The following is a 14,248-nucleotide window of genomic DNA, read 5'->3' on the forward strand; positions in this document are numbered from 1 at the left end:
AAAACATATTCATTATTTCAAATTGTTCCATTTATTTCTTCAACAAATAAGATACGTGTTCTGAAGATATTCTAGTTGAGAAGTGTATCACTGACTACTCCAGTCAGTGTCTTGAATAGCTGAATTATTTGCATAATTTAATTACATATTATGGGGCAGGAAAATCGAGCTTTTAATCACGAGTAATGCTTATTCAAGGAAGAAGTCCTATTGAAATCCGAAGAGTAAAGACTTTTCAACATTAGAAAATGAGTCAGAATCTGACCTTATTCACAGTTAGTGTTCTGAGGTATTTTTACTCCTTGTTTTTCAAATGCATACATGTCCGCACAGTTCTGTCAGGGAGCAATAACAAATACCTTTTGGCTTGCACAGTCAGCCAGCACAGTGCCGATTCGAAACTGAAATGCTATGAAGAAGGACCCGATGTTCAATGACTCAGGTGGAGGAAGGAGAGAGGGAAAAATACCTTTTTCTCCAGAGTCTCTATGTTAATGAAGTACAACTATTCACTCTTTATAAAAAGTAGTGTTCAAATCCATTTCCAAAGTCAGGCAAATGTTAGTAGGATAAAAAAGAAAGTCTAAAATATTAAATGAAAAATAAGACAGAGCTGCACCCGATTAGCTTTTAGCACCACCAAAAAAAAAAAAAATTATGAGCTGTTCTGTCGTCATTTTCTAGGTTTTTAGGAAGAATCTAAATTGCTATGCGGGAAGAGCACTAAAAGAAGAAATTACAAACATATGCTAACTTGTGGCGTTTTGTATACCAGCTAACACCACCCCTCAATAAATTAGATGAACTCAACAAGCAATATTCTTTATTAAGACAAGCATTATAAAGGAGACAGCAACACAACGAATTGACAAAAACTCCTCTGTAACCTAACAAGAGTGATGGCATGAATCTGAAATGAAACTGTAGCTGCAAACTGCGATCAGCAGAGACACCACATAGCACACTATTCAATTCCAGCACAACAGTATCAGAATCTGTCAGTGGGTACTGGCGACCCACACATGCACTTGTAAAGAAAGAGTATGGGTGGACTGGAAGAGAAGGAAAGGTCCAAAAGGAAGTTTTTCTATATGTGAATGACATTTTAAATTTAGGGGAAAAATAAAAGGGGGAAAAAAAAATGAAATGAGGAAGAAAAAAAAAACAGCTACAGTGTCCCAAGAATGTAGTTCCAGCACCAAGGAATTAGAACTGAATCATCATCAGTTTTCACTATTTCAGTTAGGTATTTCCAACTTTCCTTGAGGAGGAAAAGGTTTAAACCTATTTTGTTCTATTTAGAGATGGAGCCAAAGCAACACTAAAAGCAGGTCTAGCCAGTAATTTGACTGTCAAGCTATTTTTCTCCCATCATTATTATTTCAGTTTGTACCTGCTTGAGTTTTGCCCACATCTGTTATGTCTGGTTCATTAGAAGAGCTTGCTAATAAATATACTGTTTTAATAATAGAGTTTTGGGTCTTGCACTAGAACAAAGTTATCATCTATATCTTAGGCCTTTTATCCTCCTTTAATGTGGAGGATGTAAGTTCCTTTCGTGGAGTATTTCACAACTTCATTTTGCTTTTCTGAGAAACAAACCTCTGAGTAGGAAAACTTCTCCAGATATTGAAAGCATTTGCTCCAGATGAGAATGTTTCAGAGTTGACTTGGCGGGGGGGCATTTTGCAAGTTCACAACAGGGCAAAAGAAGTAAAAGCACTGTCAGCTATTCATATCCAGACACACTGCTCACTCCAAAGCACTGAGGGGATGTGGGTTTTCTGGCGGCGGCAGTGGTTTGGGTTTTCTTCTTTGTTTTAACAAATACAGCCTCTTAGATCAAACATTCAGACTTCAGGTCTCTGAACCTCTCAATTAGGCTTGTGCAAATGCACCCAGTGCCTTTATGCTCTGCTCCTTCCCTCTTCCCCTTTCATTCTCCCTTCCTGCTTCCCCAGCCTCGGAGTGAAGCCTCTCAGACTTGGCAAGAGCTGTTGTACTCCAGCCAGCTGCTGTTTCAGACCTAGGTTGAGCTTTCAAGGCATAGACCTCAAGCAGGGTGGGGTGGAATCACAAAGCACAAACCTGAGCCAAAGTGCCGAGGCCCTGGGAGAGCACACCATGCAGGTGCTGCTGCATGTAGGAGCCTTGCTGTGTGCACCACTGATACAAGGAGCTACCTCTAACCAAGACAGATGAGGTATCAGCATGGTCATGCCATACCAAAATTAGCACATCCCATTTTTCTAAAACACACTGGATCAGGCTTTTCCACTGAGTTTGAGCCAGTGTTACTTTTGGTTAATTCACGAAACTCAGCCAACCCTCATTTAGATTAGTTCCTCAGTTCTTTCTCCTATATAATACATTAACCTTGCACTGAGGTCTAAAGGAATCATCCCTGCAGCTCGGAATAGAGGAGGCCATTCAGCTTCCCTGGGTCTCCAGCTGGCAGTGTTAATCCTCAGGGCTCCCGAGTTAAATCTGCTCCCACAGGCACACTGCTTGTCTCAAAAAAGGAATTTCCAGATTTGACACGGACAAATAGCAGATCTGCATTCAATTCATTCAAGCAAAAGTGTCCTATTTTTCATTCACTCAATTACATGCAATCAGTTGCTCTTTCCTTTAAGACAACCAGAATTTGCCACAGAAAAAACTGCTGCAGTGTGCTGTGCCCACAGGAAGGGTAACACCTAGGCCTGATGGAAATCTGTGAGAGCAACTGCTTCTGCCATAGCTCCTACCAGATGGCATACTCAACTATAGGCCTAATTTCCAGGACGTCAATGAAGCAGTGGTGGATGCACAGGGGAATACACGAGGCAAACTTCACCCCTGCAACAGTGCAGGAAGAAAGAGTTAAAAGAAGTTCCCTACTATACATTCTACACACTTACATGCCCAGAGGCACTGCATTTGGCTTCCTGTACCTCGTGTTATACCTTTTTTCTTACCCCTAGTGGTTCATTATTGCAGGCCTTTAACTTGTGAGAACAAGACTCACCATTCCCTCTGGGAGTTTCGCCGCTGCCCTCTCACTCCCTGTTCCTCCCTTCTTTGTTTATCGTCTTCTAACTACCTCTCCCAGGTTGAGAAAGGAGGTAAAAGGCAACGTTTTTATCATCTTTCCCCCTCCTCCACAATCTCTTGCAGAATCGTTTAGCTCTCAACAAGAGAAACATCACCATAAGGTGAATATGAGCTAGGTAGGGTTTATTTAGAAAGCAGAAAGAAACCCACAGGCTGACCTAACAGCACAGGGATATCCACACCATCTTCAGACTGAAACACTGGCTGCAACCCGCCCAAGTCCATCCTTCCCTGTGAACCTGCCTGCAGTTTAAGTGGATCAGTCTCCAAACATCCCATGCCTGCACATCTCCTACACTTGTCTGCGGGGTTTAAGCAGAGGCTTATATACAGTGAACTCAGTAGTAGACATTTATAAACATGCTGTGCTAAAAAGAACCCCATTTTCTATTAGCATCAGTCATATATTAAACGTACTTAATAATCCCGATTATATTTGCCGAGTCATTTATTTAAAGCATTTATTTTGCTTTTTCCTCTACCAATCTTTTTCCTAACTTAATGGTTGAGGAAAGAACATTTTGATATAGAAAGCCCTCTATATCAATTTGAAAAATATTTGATTGTTTCAGACCTTATTTTTCCCTCTGTGGGGTAACAGGTAGCTTCTTGCCCTTTTACCAGGAGGATGTGACAAAAGGTTTGAAGCAGCAAATTCAGCCTTCTCCATTGGATCCCAGCACCTTTAACTTCCACAGGAAACAGAACAGATGACTGAAAGAGCATAGGAAGTTGAGCTCAAGAGAGAGAAAAATGGTTGAAGGAAAAAATGAGAAAAAAAGGCATTTCTTTCATTCAACATGTATTCATTTTCCTGGTGAATGCAATAATGTGTGCTGCACGTGTTTTCTCTTCTAGAAATAAATAATTTGCAGGTATGTGGAGTTCAACTACAACAAATCTTTCAAACCAAAGCAACATTTTCTTTGTATGATTAATATGTTACATTACAGCTTGCTTATAAATTAAAGGAACAGAATATGATGTACTGCAAAGGAGTTGTATATTTTCCCTGCTAAGCTACAGTGCCTGTAAATCATTTCCACTGCACTTCATTTTTAATTTGAATTCATAAAAGGCTGTACACTTCTTTGTGGTTTTAAACAAAAACAAAAAAAAAATGATGAAAGGCTGCAAACTTACATGTTTATTAAAGGAAAAAAAAACATGCTGATGTAAAGCTTCAGGAATTAAAATATATGTAAAATACAAGGAAGGTGAACAAATAAGATTTCTAGTTAACCTCTGGGAATTTGAGTGAAGTTTGAGACCTCCCACTATATATGCATCACCATTTGGCCAGGACAAAGTGATAAGGGAAGGCAAGGGTGAAGAACTGGAAGGTCTGGAACAGGAGTTCCACAATCCTCCACTACCCAGGTCAGGAATTTTCTTTAGTCAGTTTAGTCTATTAGTAGCTAATCATCTTTAGAGGTGGAGCTCAGTCTCTCAGAAATGTAGGTTATTTCTTCTCATCAAATGTGCAGGTTTCACAGTGACACAGTGATAGCGTTGCTATCCAGATCACTAGCAGAATGTAAATTTCCAACTTGCAGCAATTACCCAAAAAATTCAGGTTAAAACTACACGATGGTTTTGATGGACACGTGAAGGTTTTACTGCAGGGTTGTGTTTTTAAAACACTTATGAGGGAGTTCTTTTATCTGAAATTAAAAACTAAATGATACACTTCCTAAGAGATATCAAACATAGTTTCTGCCCTGCAGATATTCTGGTCCTATATATTTAAGTAAATTTGACTTTCAAACATAAAGATAGCCTTAGTGAGGCCAGACCCCAAGAAAAGACTTGGATCTTACTTTTGTAGCCTCAAAGTTACATGAGTATAGGAAAGTTCTGAGATAGGCTCTAGTCACACTCTTTATAGGTGAAGCATTAGTGCTGAGATAAAGGTCATGCTTCCACTGAATGGGGACTCTATATTCACATTCTGTATATTATACTCCCCACCTAATTTACGGAGACTCACCATCACTAATATGATGATCAGAAGGGGGAAGTAATTTTAATTACGCTAGCAAGAAAATCACTGATGTGATATCAAACAAACTTTGCAAAATACTTTCTATTACATATGTAGTGAGCTAAATACAAGTTGCTTTAATAGCTCTTTCAATAAAGTATTATGTCAGTCAGTGAGAAATTTACAGAAGTATAATATCAATGAAAACGATGGCTCTGACTCTATACAAATCTATGATTTCATAAAAATTAGCAGCACTCTTGCCTCACCTCTGCATTGATCAATTTCAGTAGGAATGTGTTTCAAATAAAGTACATACTTATTTTTTTTCCTGATGCACCAGAATGCAGCCGAGTAGTTCAATACTCTTTTTATCTCCCACATAAAACTGCTGTAGTGCTAACAGTAGTAGATCAAACTTTTCAGAATGTACTGGAAGTCCACTCTGAAAACTGCACATCACAGTTTTTCAAATGGAAACAGTTCCCAGTTCACATTCTAATTGCTGGCATTCCCATTTCTAAAGCAGCAAAACTTGCCCAGAGCAGAAGAATATGGTAATGAAGACCCCGCTTTGCTTAGGGCATTTTAACTTGCACCAATTCCATTTCATAGGGACAGGAGAGCTACAAAAACTGTATGAGTATATATTTTGCCTGTATACTATTTGCCTGGCAATGCTGACATTTTCTTAAAGAACGCTGTGCAGAGAACCCAGGTTTCTCCTTCAGAAAATACTCCTGCAGTGCGTATGTAAGCAGAGTGGCTGTATAAAATCAGAGATCTTAAAATCCAGAGGACAGAAAAACAAAATCCCACAGCTTCTCATCACGCTTTCAGTATATTTTTTAAGGCAGAAGAAAGTAGAAGACCAACAAACTGGCAAATAGCTTTAAGTTTTAAAAGAATATCAACTTTACTTTAAGATCTAGTCATCCTTCTAAATGCAGTAAATGATCCTGGTTTCAAATGAAGAACCATCAGGCTCCAGGACACAGTTCCACAGCAAGTGGTGATCAAACACGTATGTGCTTTCATGAAAGCAGATCCCATATTGCATGGATACTACACGGGGACAATGGGTTCAGCCCAGGTTTAGAGAGTCTAACTGCAGAGATCTTCACTCTTTAGAGCATGCTGGAGTTTGTATACATAAATAAACTTAAATAAGCTTAACATTTGAAACCTTATGCCATAGTAGATGAGCTTTTCTACATCTCAGCCAGAATCAGCAAGCCTGCATGTCTGCATGCCTGCAGTGAGTGTAGGGAAGCCCCAAGCAGCAGGACCCAACAGGCTGCTTAAAGAATCATATTTATATCGGGTGCCCAAAGAATGTTGTTTTGCTTGGCATTTCCTGCCTGACTGGTTCTCTTCCTAACAACCGATCTTTGTTTGTCTTAATTTGTTTACTTTCCCTGTGATTGCAGTAAAAGCCAACATTTTCCTAAGAAGCAATTTGGAGGAAACAATACAAGACAGGAAAGCAACTCATAACAGTGTCCAACAAACTGAGCTTATAACATTTCTTCTGGGACACTGGCAAACTAATGAGCAATCTCCTAATTACAAGGAAGGTACTTAAGTAAACACAAAAGCCTAGATGATGCGAAATTGACACCTCTTGCAGAAAAAACTGCTTAGTCTTAAGTTAGCACAAAAGAAGCAGCTGCAAAAATCTACAGACAGCCAACAAGCTTTTGTCACTGATGCAAAGTAACAGTACTGATTTATTTTTTCAAGTTCAAGTAAGTGTTTTCTCACTTAGAGATCCACTCTTATATAACTTACATTTATTTCAGTTTATATTCCTAGCAAGTTATAAAGCCTTCCTTTGAACCCAACAGAAAGTGCAAGCACAGAATCAATTCATAAACTAAGGTCCAGACAAAATGCCGAAGTCTTATAACAGACCTCATTTGCTGCAATGCTTATTCATCTAGTTATGAAGACCAGTACTGAAACCTCCTGCTACAGTTCAGAATTTTTTAATGACTACTAGAAATAGGAGACAGGAATAGCTGCCAGGAAGGCAAAATTGTCCATGATGTTAGGACTTCTTATGACAGGTTATTAGACAGATTCTAATACGCTACAGAAAAAAAGAACGTTCTTTGAAAGAAACTTGTGTTGAGCATAGGATTGCAATATTTTTGTTAACTGTATTGTGTATTCTAAAGCTAAATGAGTAAAGGTGGCATCACACAAGCTTAAAATATATACCAATCAAAATAGCTGGGAGGAAAAGAAGAAAAAAGAGAGGAAGAAGAGGGGAAAAGAAGAGGGAAGAGGGGGAAAGAGGAAGCACTTGCCCAGCATCTGGCACAGCACTCCAGATGTGTCTCACCAGGGCTGAGTAGAGGGGGAAGGATCACCTCCCATGGCCTACTGGCAACACATATCCTAATGCAGACCAGAGGCTGTTGCCTTGTTTGCCACAAGGACATAATGCTGGTTCGTGGTCAGTCTGGTGCTCGCCAGAACTCCCAGGTCATTTTCTGCAAAACTGCATTCCAGCCAGCCAGTGCCCAGTCCGTCTGTGTACAGGTGGCTATTGCTCCCTATGGGCAGCAATTTGCACTTCCATGTGTTAAACTTCACAAGGTTCCTGTCCACGGCAGTGCAATTAGTGAGTCAGTCTCTCTAGTTGTTTATCGTCTGCACATTTGCTGAGGGTGCATTCTGCCCCACTGCACAGGTCATTCATGAAGATGTTAAACAGTGTGGGTGCCTCCATTGACCCCAACCATGGTGTTACACCACCAATGACAGGTCTCCAACTGGGCTTTGTAACACCAATCACATCTCTGAGCCCAACACTGCAAACTTGCTGACCATTTACCTAGCCTATGCTTCAACAGCTGTGTTTGTCTATGAGGATATTGAGGAAGACGGTTGGTAAAATACTTGCTGGAATCCAGATAAACAAAAACTACTGTTCTCCAGATCAAAACATGCTACTTTTCTGCACGGCCTGTAGCCACTGTAAGCTTTTCTTAATACACTCTTCTTTCTTAAAGCTCAGTTTAAAAAAATAAAATAAAATAAAGCTTTACCAGCCTACCATAAAAAAAAAAAACCATGTATTTAAAGCAAGTTTCAATTATTTAAGGAAGACGCACAATTGAGTACACACACTTCTAAAACTAACTGCAGAATCAAATAATACAGGTGAGTAAAGATGGGTAATGGTTTGGGCATTAAATTGAAAGTTAGGCATGAAGCGAACATACTGACATTCCTCATGTTCTAAACATATAATTTCTGCTATGTCACAACCTGGTGGAAGATCCAATGCTACAAATTCACATTTTCTTTCTTTCTTTTTTTTTTTTTTTATTGAGCTCACAACCAAATCCCTGTGTTTCACTGTGAGTCATCTATCAGAAAACACTAAGTTCTTTACATAACAACTTCTGATAGAGACTGGAGACACAAACTGGCCAGGAAATCCAAGGTTCAAAAGCATGAGGCAATAAAATGATGCCACCTGAAAGACTTTGCATCAGTCCAGGGAGAAGTTCAGCCATAAAACAATCCAGAACAAGACTTTTTGATGTTGCTCAAAACAAACCAAAAACATGCCAACATTTCCCAGAAGCACCATGTGCAAATTCTCTGGGGAGCAAAACGCTTTTTCCACTTAAGGCTCTGCTAAAACCCTCAGCAATCAAAAGTCCCCTAGAATTCATATTGATTAAAATCACAGTCCAACTTGAATTTGTAAACAATCCAAGAGCCACTGAGGTATTTCCAGCCTTAGGAGTAGTGATGCAAACATGGCAATCTATGTAAGGTCAAGACCAGAGCTATAAGCATAGTTCAAATCCACAGAAAACGACTGTGAGTTTCTTAAAATTCAGAAGGACTTTTTTCTATTTCCACCCTCATTTCCATTCCCACGCTTACCTTTTGGAATTGATCTGTAAGTAGATAGGTTGCTCCCCTTCTGCAGACTCCATAGTGCGTCTGCAGAGTACAGATCTTTCTCTGGTGGAACAACACCTTGTAGATCTCTCATTTGTACTTAGGATGACCAGCTGTACTTTTAGAGCATTTTCACACTTTTCCCAGCATTTTTTAGAACAGCCTTCACGAATTCTGAAGTTCACAGTCATTTCCACCATTGCAGTGAAGTTAGCAGCTCTTAGAGAACGAAATAAACCTCCTTCTGTCTAGCAAACACACTGGTAAACACTCCGGTCTAAGTATAATTTTGCACCATTCTGAGGAAGAAAAAAAAACCCAAAAAAACTCTGATGTGTATGAGTTGATTTTCAGAAACTTTAAGGACATCTAGAAGATACGTTAAGTTCCCACAAAGTTGTAAGAACTACTCAAAATGTACAAGAATAGCACCCAGAAACCCCAAGCTGGGCAAGCAGAGCATGGCAGTAATAGCAGATCTCATCAGCGCTCCAGCAGTCATCAAGCAAAGGCAGGGTAACAAGCCAGGACTGGGATCAAACAAGGAAATCCAAACAACAATTCAGGAACAGCAAGGAAGAACACTGAGAGCCCAGGCCTATGCTTAAATGGGCCTCCTGGAACACTGGGCTTCTATGGGTGTGAATGAGGCTCCCAACTGAGGCTAGTGATGGTAATCAAAGCACCCATATCCTTGACAAGTAATCTGATTTAATATTTAAAAAAATATCAAGGTCAATATTTTTTTTTCCAATTTGTCATTCTTCTCAAGCCCAGCCACCTCTTCTCAAACAGTAAATGCGGCAAACAGATCCAGAGGTAATGACTGTCCTTCAAAGAAACTGTGACTGTCCAGATAAACTGTGCTCCAATATAGCTTGCTTTCCAGGACTAGAATGCCTAGGGAGTAAGGCAGGATGCTGCACAGGGATGAAAATCATTTTGGAGTTTATACCACATACTCCTTAAGCCAGAAATACGTTTCTCTTCTAATGTCCAGCCAGTACAGACAATCTGAATCTGGCTGCACAGACGGGACAATAATAACGAAAGCTCTGAAGCCTCAACTGGGAGATTTATTATTTATCTCATATTTGCTCCCTTTTCTTTGTAATTAATCTATACCATACACCCTAGCACTAAATGTGGAATAAAGTATCTTTAATCACATACTGTCCTTGATAATTCATTTTGCTATTATCTTAAAAGGCAGCGCTCAAAAGAAATCATCTCCCTGAGATAAAGACTGAATCACAGCATGACTCAATATTTACTTTCATTAAAGGACTACATTCCATTTGCTCTCGTTTTAAGTTTCATAATAGAACTTGCTTCAACCATTTTACTTCTAAAATTTGCACACTGTGTAGTCAACATTTTGCAAGTTGATTTACTACTACAACAAAACATTTAAGAGTTCAATGAAAAAGCTTTGAAGGTTTTAATATCAGAATCCTTCTCCAAGGTCTGCTTTGATATCAGTTTTTCTTATTAAAATAAAAACTACTTAAAGCCTACAATGAATGGTGTGGATTTTCTCTCTGCTAGACAGGCCTATTTGCATTCTGTGAAAGATCACTGGGACAGTAGCATGTCATTTGATTCAGTTTAGTTCAAGGATGTCCCACTGAAATTTGTCTCTTTACCTATCAGCTGCTTGCCCCAAAAATGCTACATTTGTTTTCCAAATCAGGTGCCCAGGGCCTAAAAGTTTAGATAGACTTCATTACCCAAGGTAGATAAAGTATGAAAGCATAGAATTAGTAGCAGTCGCTCCACTGAACCATTTCTTTGCTTTGCTTTGTCCCCACCTCCAGTGACACTGATTACAAGACATTGTTCCTGTATGTGAGAGACATCCTTCAGTACCAGAAACCCATCATTAACCATCTTCCCCTTCAGGTGTTCTTTATTTGTTCCCAGGTACTTTGCTCAGAGGAAACTCACTAAAGCATAGCAGTGTTCATAACAACCAGTGAATTTTAATTATCTCCATCCATGGAAAACAGTCTTAAAATTGCAACCAGAGCAATTATAGCATTTTAGCTGACAACAATGGGATGGTATTTTGCTATTGGAGGTACATTTTCAAGGGGTTCCTTGTTTTAAGGCACTGACCCCTACTGACTCCGTATCAATACAGAACAGAAAGCTCATCTATGGCCTAAAAAGTAGCATTGTTGTCTGCCACAAACATTTTACGGAGAACATTTTTGTACTAGAAGAGAAGGGAAATGAATTGGTAAATTATAATCAAGAGAGAACGCCTAAGGTCAGAAAAACAAAACTTTTCTCACTATAAACTTTACTGTGAGGGTGACAGAGCCCTGAAACAAGCTGCCCCAAGAGGTGGTAGCATCTCCTTCTCTGGAGAACTCAAAACTCACCTGGATGCTTTCCTGTATTATCTACTTGTAAGGAATGTGCTTTAGCAAGAGATTTGGACTAAATGATCTCCAAGGGTCCCTTCCAAACCCCCTCTAATTCTGAGACTGTGTGAGAAAACATCCCACACTCAGTCTTTGCAAGTAATTTGTGAAGAAAACATGAATTCAGTGACCATGAATGAATATAGATTTTAAACTCCAGAAAAACTGATATAGAGAACTTCTGTCAAAAGTGATTCTTAACAGGTCAGACTTGCAACTGTTTGTTCAGAGTGATGGCTTGTATTCTCTACCTGTTACCATATGTCCTATGCAAATGAGGCATACTGACCAGAAATGTGAAGTAGATCTTTTTAAATCAGTGACAAAGCCATTCACACAACAAATGAAGTCCTCTGGTTTTGGGCAACAAAAATCTGTCCTTTAGGAAGCCCCCTCCAAGTGACAGTCCCAGTTATATGCCTTCAAGCCTTTGCCTTAAAATCCTCCTTGCTCCTGCAGAACAGTCCTTTCTCTCCTATGCTTTAGGTTTCTTACACTGCATGAGAGAGAACTCTTTCTCCACCAGGCTTGGATTAAAAATCCCTGTCCTTAGAGACAATTCTTGAATTGCTGTCCCCAGCACAAGCACGCTTCAGTCTATCCTAGTCCATTTAATGTTACTGCTTTCTTTATTTCTGAAAATTTTCATTATTCCTTAGAAGCCACCCTAAACCGCATTTTCCTTCCCTTTTTTTCTGTGCGCTTCACAAAGTGCAAGTAGAGATCTCTTCCAGAGAGGTGGGGCCATGTCAAGCTATAACTAAAGACTGAGTATCACGTTTTTTCCCTTAAGTCACACAAAGGAATGTCTAAAAACATTCCTCCTTTTGTTCCATAGACTGCTTCTCCTATAGAGTCTTCGCAACTGCCTCCACTAGACCCAAGTAGAGCTTAATCAAAAGGACCACTGAAAAAGCTAAATTAACATCATAAATTATCAACTTATATATTTCAAAATGAATATAATAGATAACTGATTTGATCTATTTATTTATCAAGCCTCCTCCATGTAGGCCATATAAGCCATACAGAATCTATATGGAAAGACCAATCAAATTCTCAACTACTGTATTTTATATATTTTTTTCATACCAGTCACTGGAATTTCTCTGAATTGTACCTGCTGAGCCTGTGATGGAAAACAGTCAACTGCAGATTTAGTGTGGAAAAGGTAGGAAAAAGAGAATTGAGTATTATTCTGTTAGCTCTTATCTGTTAAATCTCAATTTGTTCTGCTGCTTTTCTGAAATGAAACCAGTTGGTAAGTCCTTTATGATTACTACTTACATTAGGTAAATCTCCCTACTGACTGTTGTATTCTGCTTATTGCAGTACTGAAGCACTAAATGCTTCTTCTCACAACACTTCTCTGAATATGAAAACTGGTATACCAAGTCTCTTTCCATTGCCAGCCCAGAGTGGTTCTATTTTATTTACATGTTGTTGTGAGATTTTCAGTTAGTTCACTCCATGGCATAGAAGGAAACAGGTAAAGGAAAGAGGAAAAATGGGGAAAAAGGCTTGGCAGCCTTAGAGTTACTGAGTATCTCTCTAACGCCATGGTTCTGCATTCCACCTTTATCTACCAGCTTTACAAAACATTTGAGAGGATTTCTTCTGTTCCCACACAGTAGAGCATGCAGAACAGTTTTAATTCCACTGATGTCATCTAGCTGGACTGTAGTAAGGTCTTTAACATGGTCCCCCATAATATCTGGACATGAGCCAGCAATGTGCCTTCATAGCCCGGGAAGCCAACCATATCCTGGGCTACATCAAAAGAAGCATGGCCAGAAGGTCAAAGGGAAGCGATGCTGCTCCTCTACTCTGCGCTGTTGAGACTTTACTTGGAGTACTGTGTCTACATGTGGAGTTCTCAGTACAGAAGAGATGCAGACCTGTCGAAGCATCTCCAGAAGAGGGCCACAGAAATGCTCCAAGGGATGAAACATTTCCTCTCTGAGAGCTGGGGCTGCTCAGCCTGGAGAACAAAAGACTCTGGGAAGGCCTGATGGTGACCTTTCGATATCTAAAGGGGGGCTATTTCCATTTTGCTGATCACCCAATCAGACATCATATTTTGCATTGCTCTATGACATCTTGTTTTTTGGTGGGTTTTTTTTTTGTTCTTTTTTTTTATTATTTACAGGTTTCCTCTTGTTTTTGACTGCTTACTTTCAGTCTTGCCCTTTCCGAAGTTGTAAGTGGAAATGATTCTCCCCTCTTGCTGGCACAACAGATATTATACTCGCCAATCTTTCCTGAGTAGCAAGCCATGTCCCAGCATAGCTTACATGGATGGGTGGTCCTAACCACATGAAAGACACTTTGAGCCTGTAGTTAGTTGCCCTGCCATGCCAGTCAGGTTCTTTGGTTGACTGGTATTGTGATTAATGTAAATACGCCCTTAAGAAACTAGAAAATAAAATGTGCCTGGTAAAATTCAAAGAAAAAAAATTTATCTTATCCACTGGCCAGGGTTAGGAACAAATAGCTGCATATGGATAAAGAATTATACAAACCTCTTTAAAAAATAACTTCACGGGAAATAGAGCATTCATTTCCACAAAACTGAGCGATGAGCAAAATAATAAAACATACTATCTTTTCTTTATCAATTCAGCGTAATCTCACGTATACTGCTGGGACATTTATAATACAGTGCATGTATCCTGATAAAAACATCTCTCTTGAAAGCATGTTCAGCATTAGCTAGTGGCAGAGGAGGTAAAGGTGAGGTTATACTTCAGTCTACTCTTAGATATATCTCCTACAGAAGTCAACAGATATGATTGTTTAGCGATTCTGAAGT

This window comes from Meleagris gallopavo, chromosome 11, assembly GCF_000146605.3.
Source record: "Meleagris gallopavo isolate NT-WF06-2002-E0010 breed Aviagen turkey brand Nicholas breeding stock chromosome 11, Turkey_5.1, whole genome shotgun sequence".
NCBI classification, from domain to species: Eukaryota; Metazoa; Chordata; class Aves; order Galliformes; family Phasianidae; genus Meleagris; species Meleagris gallopavo.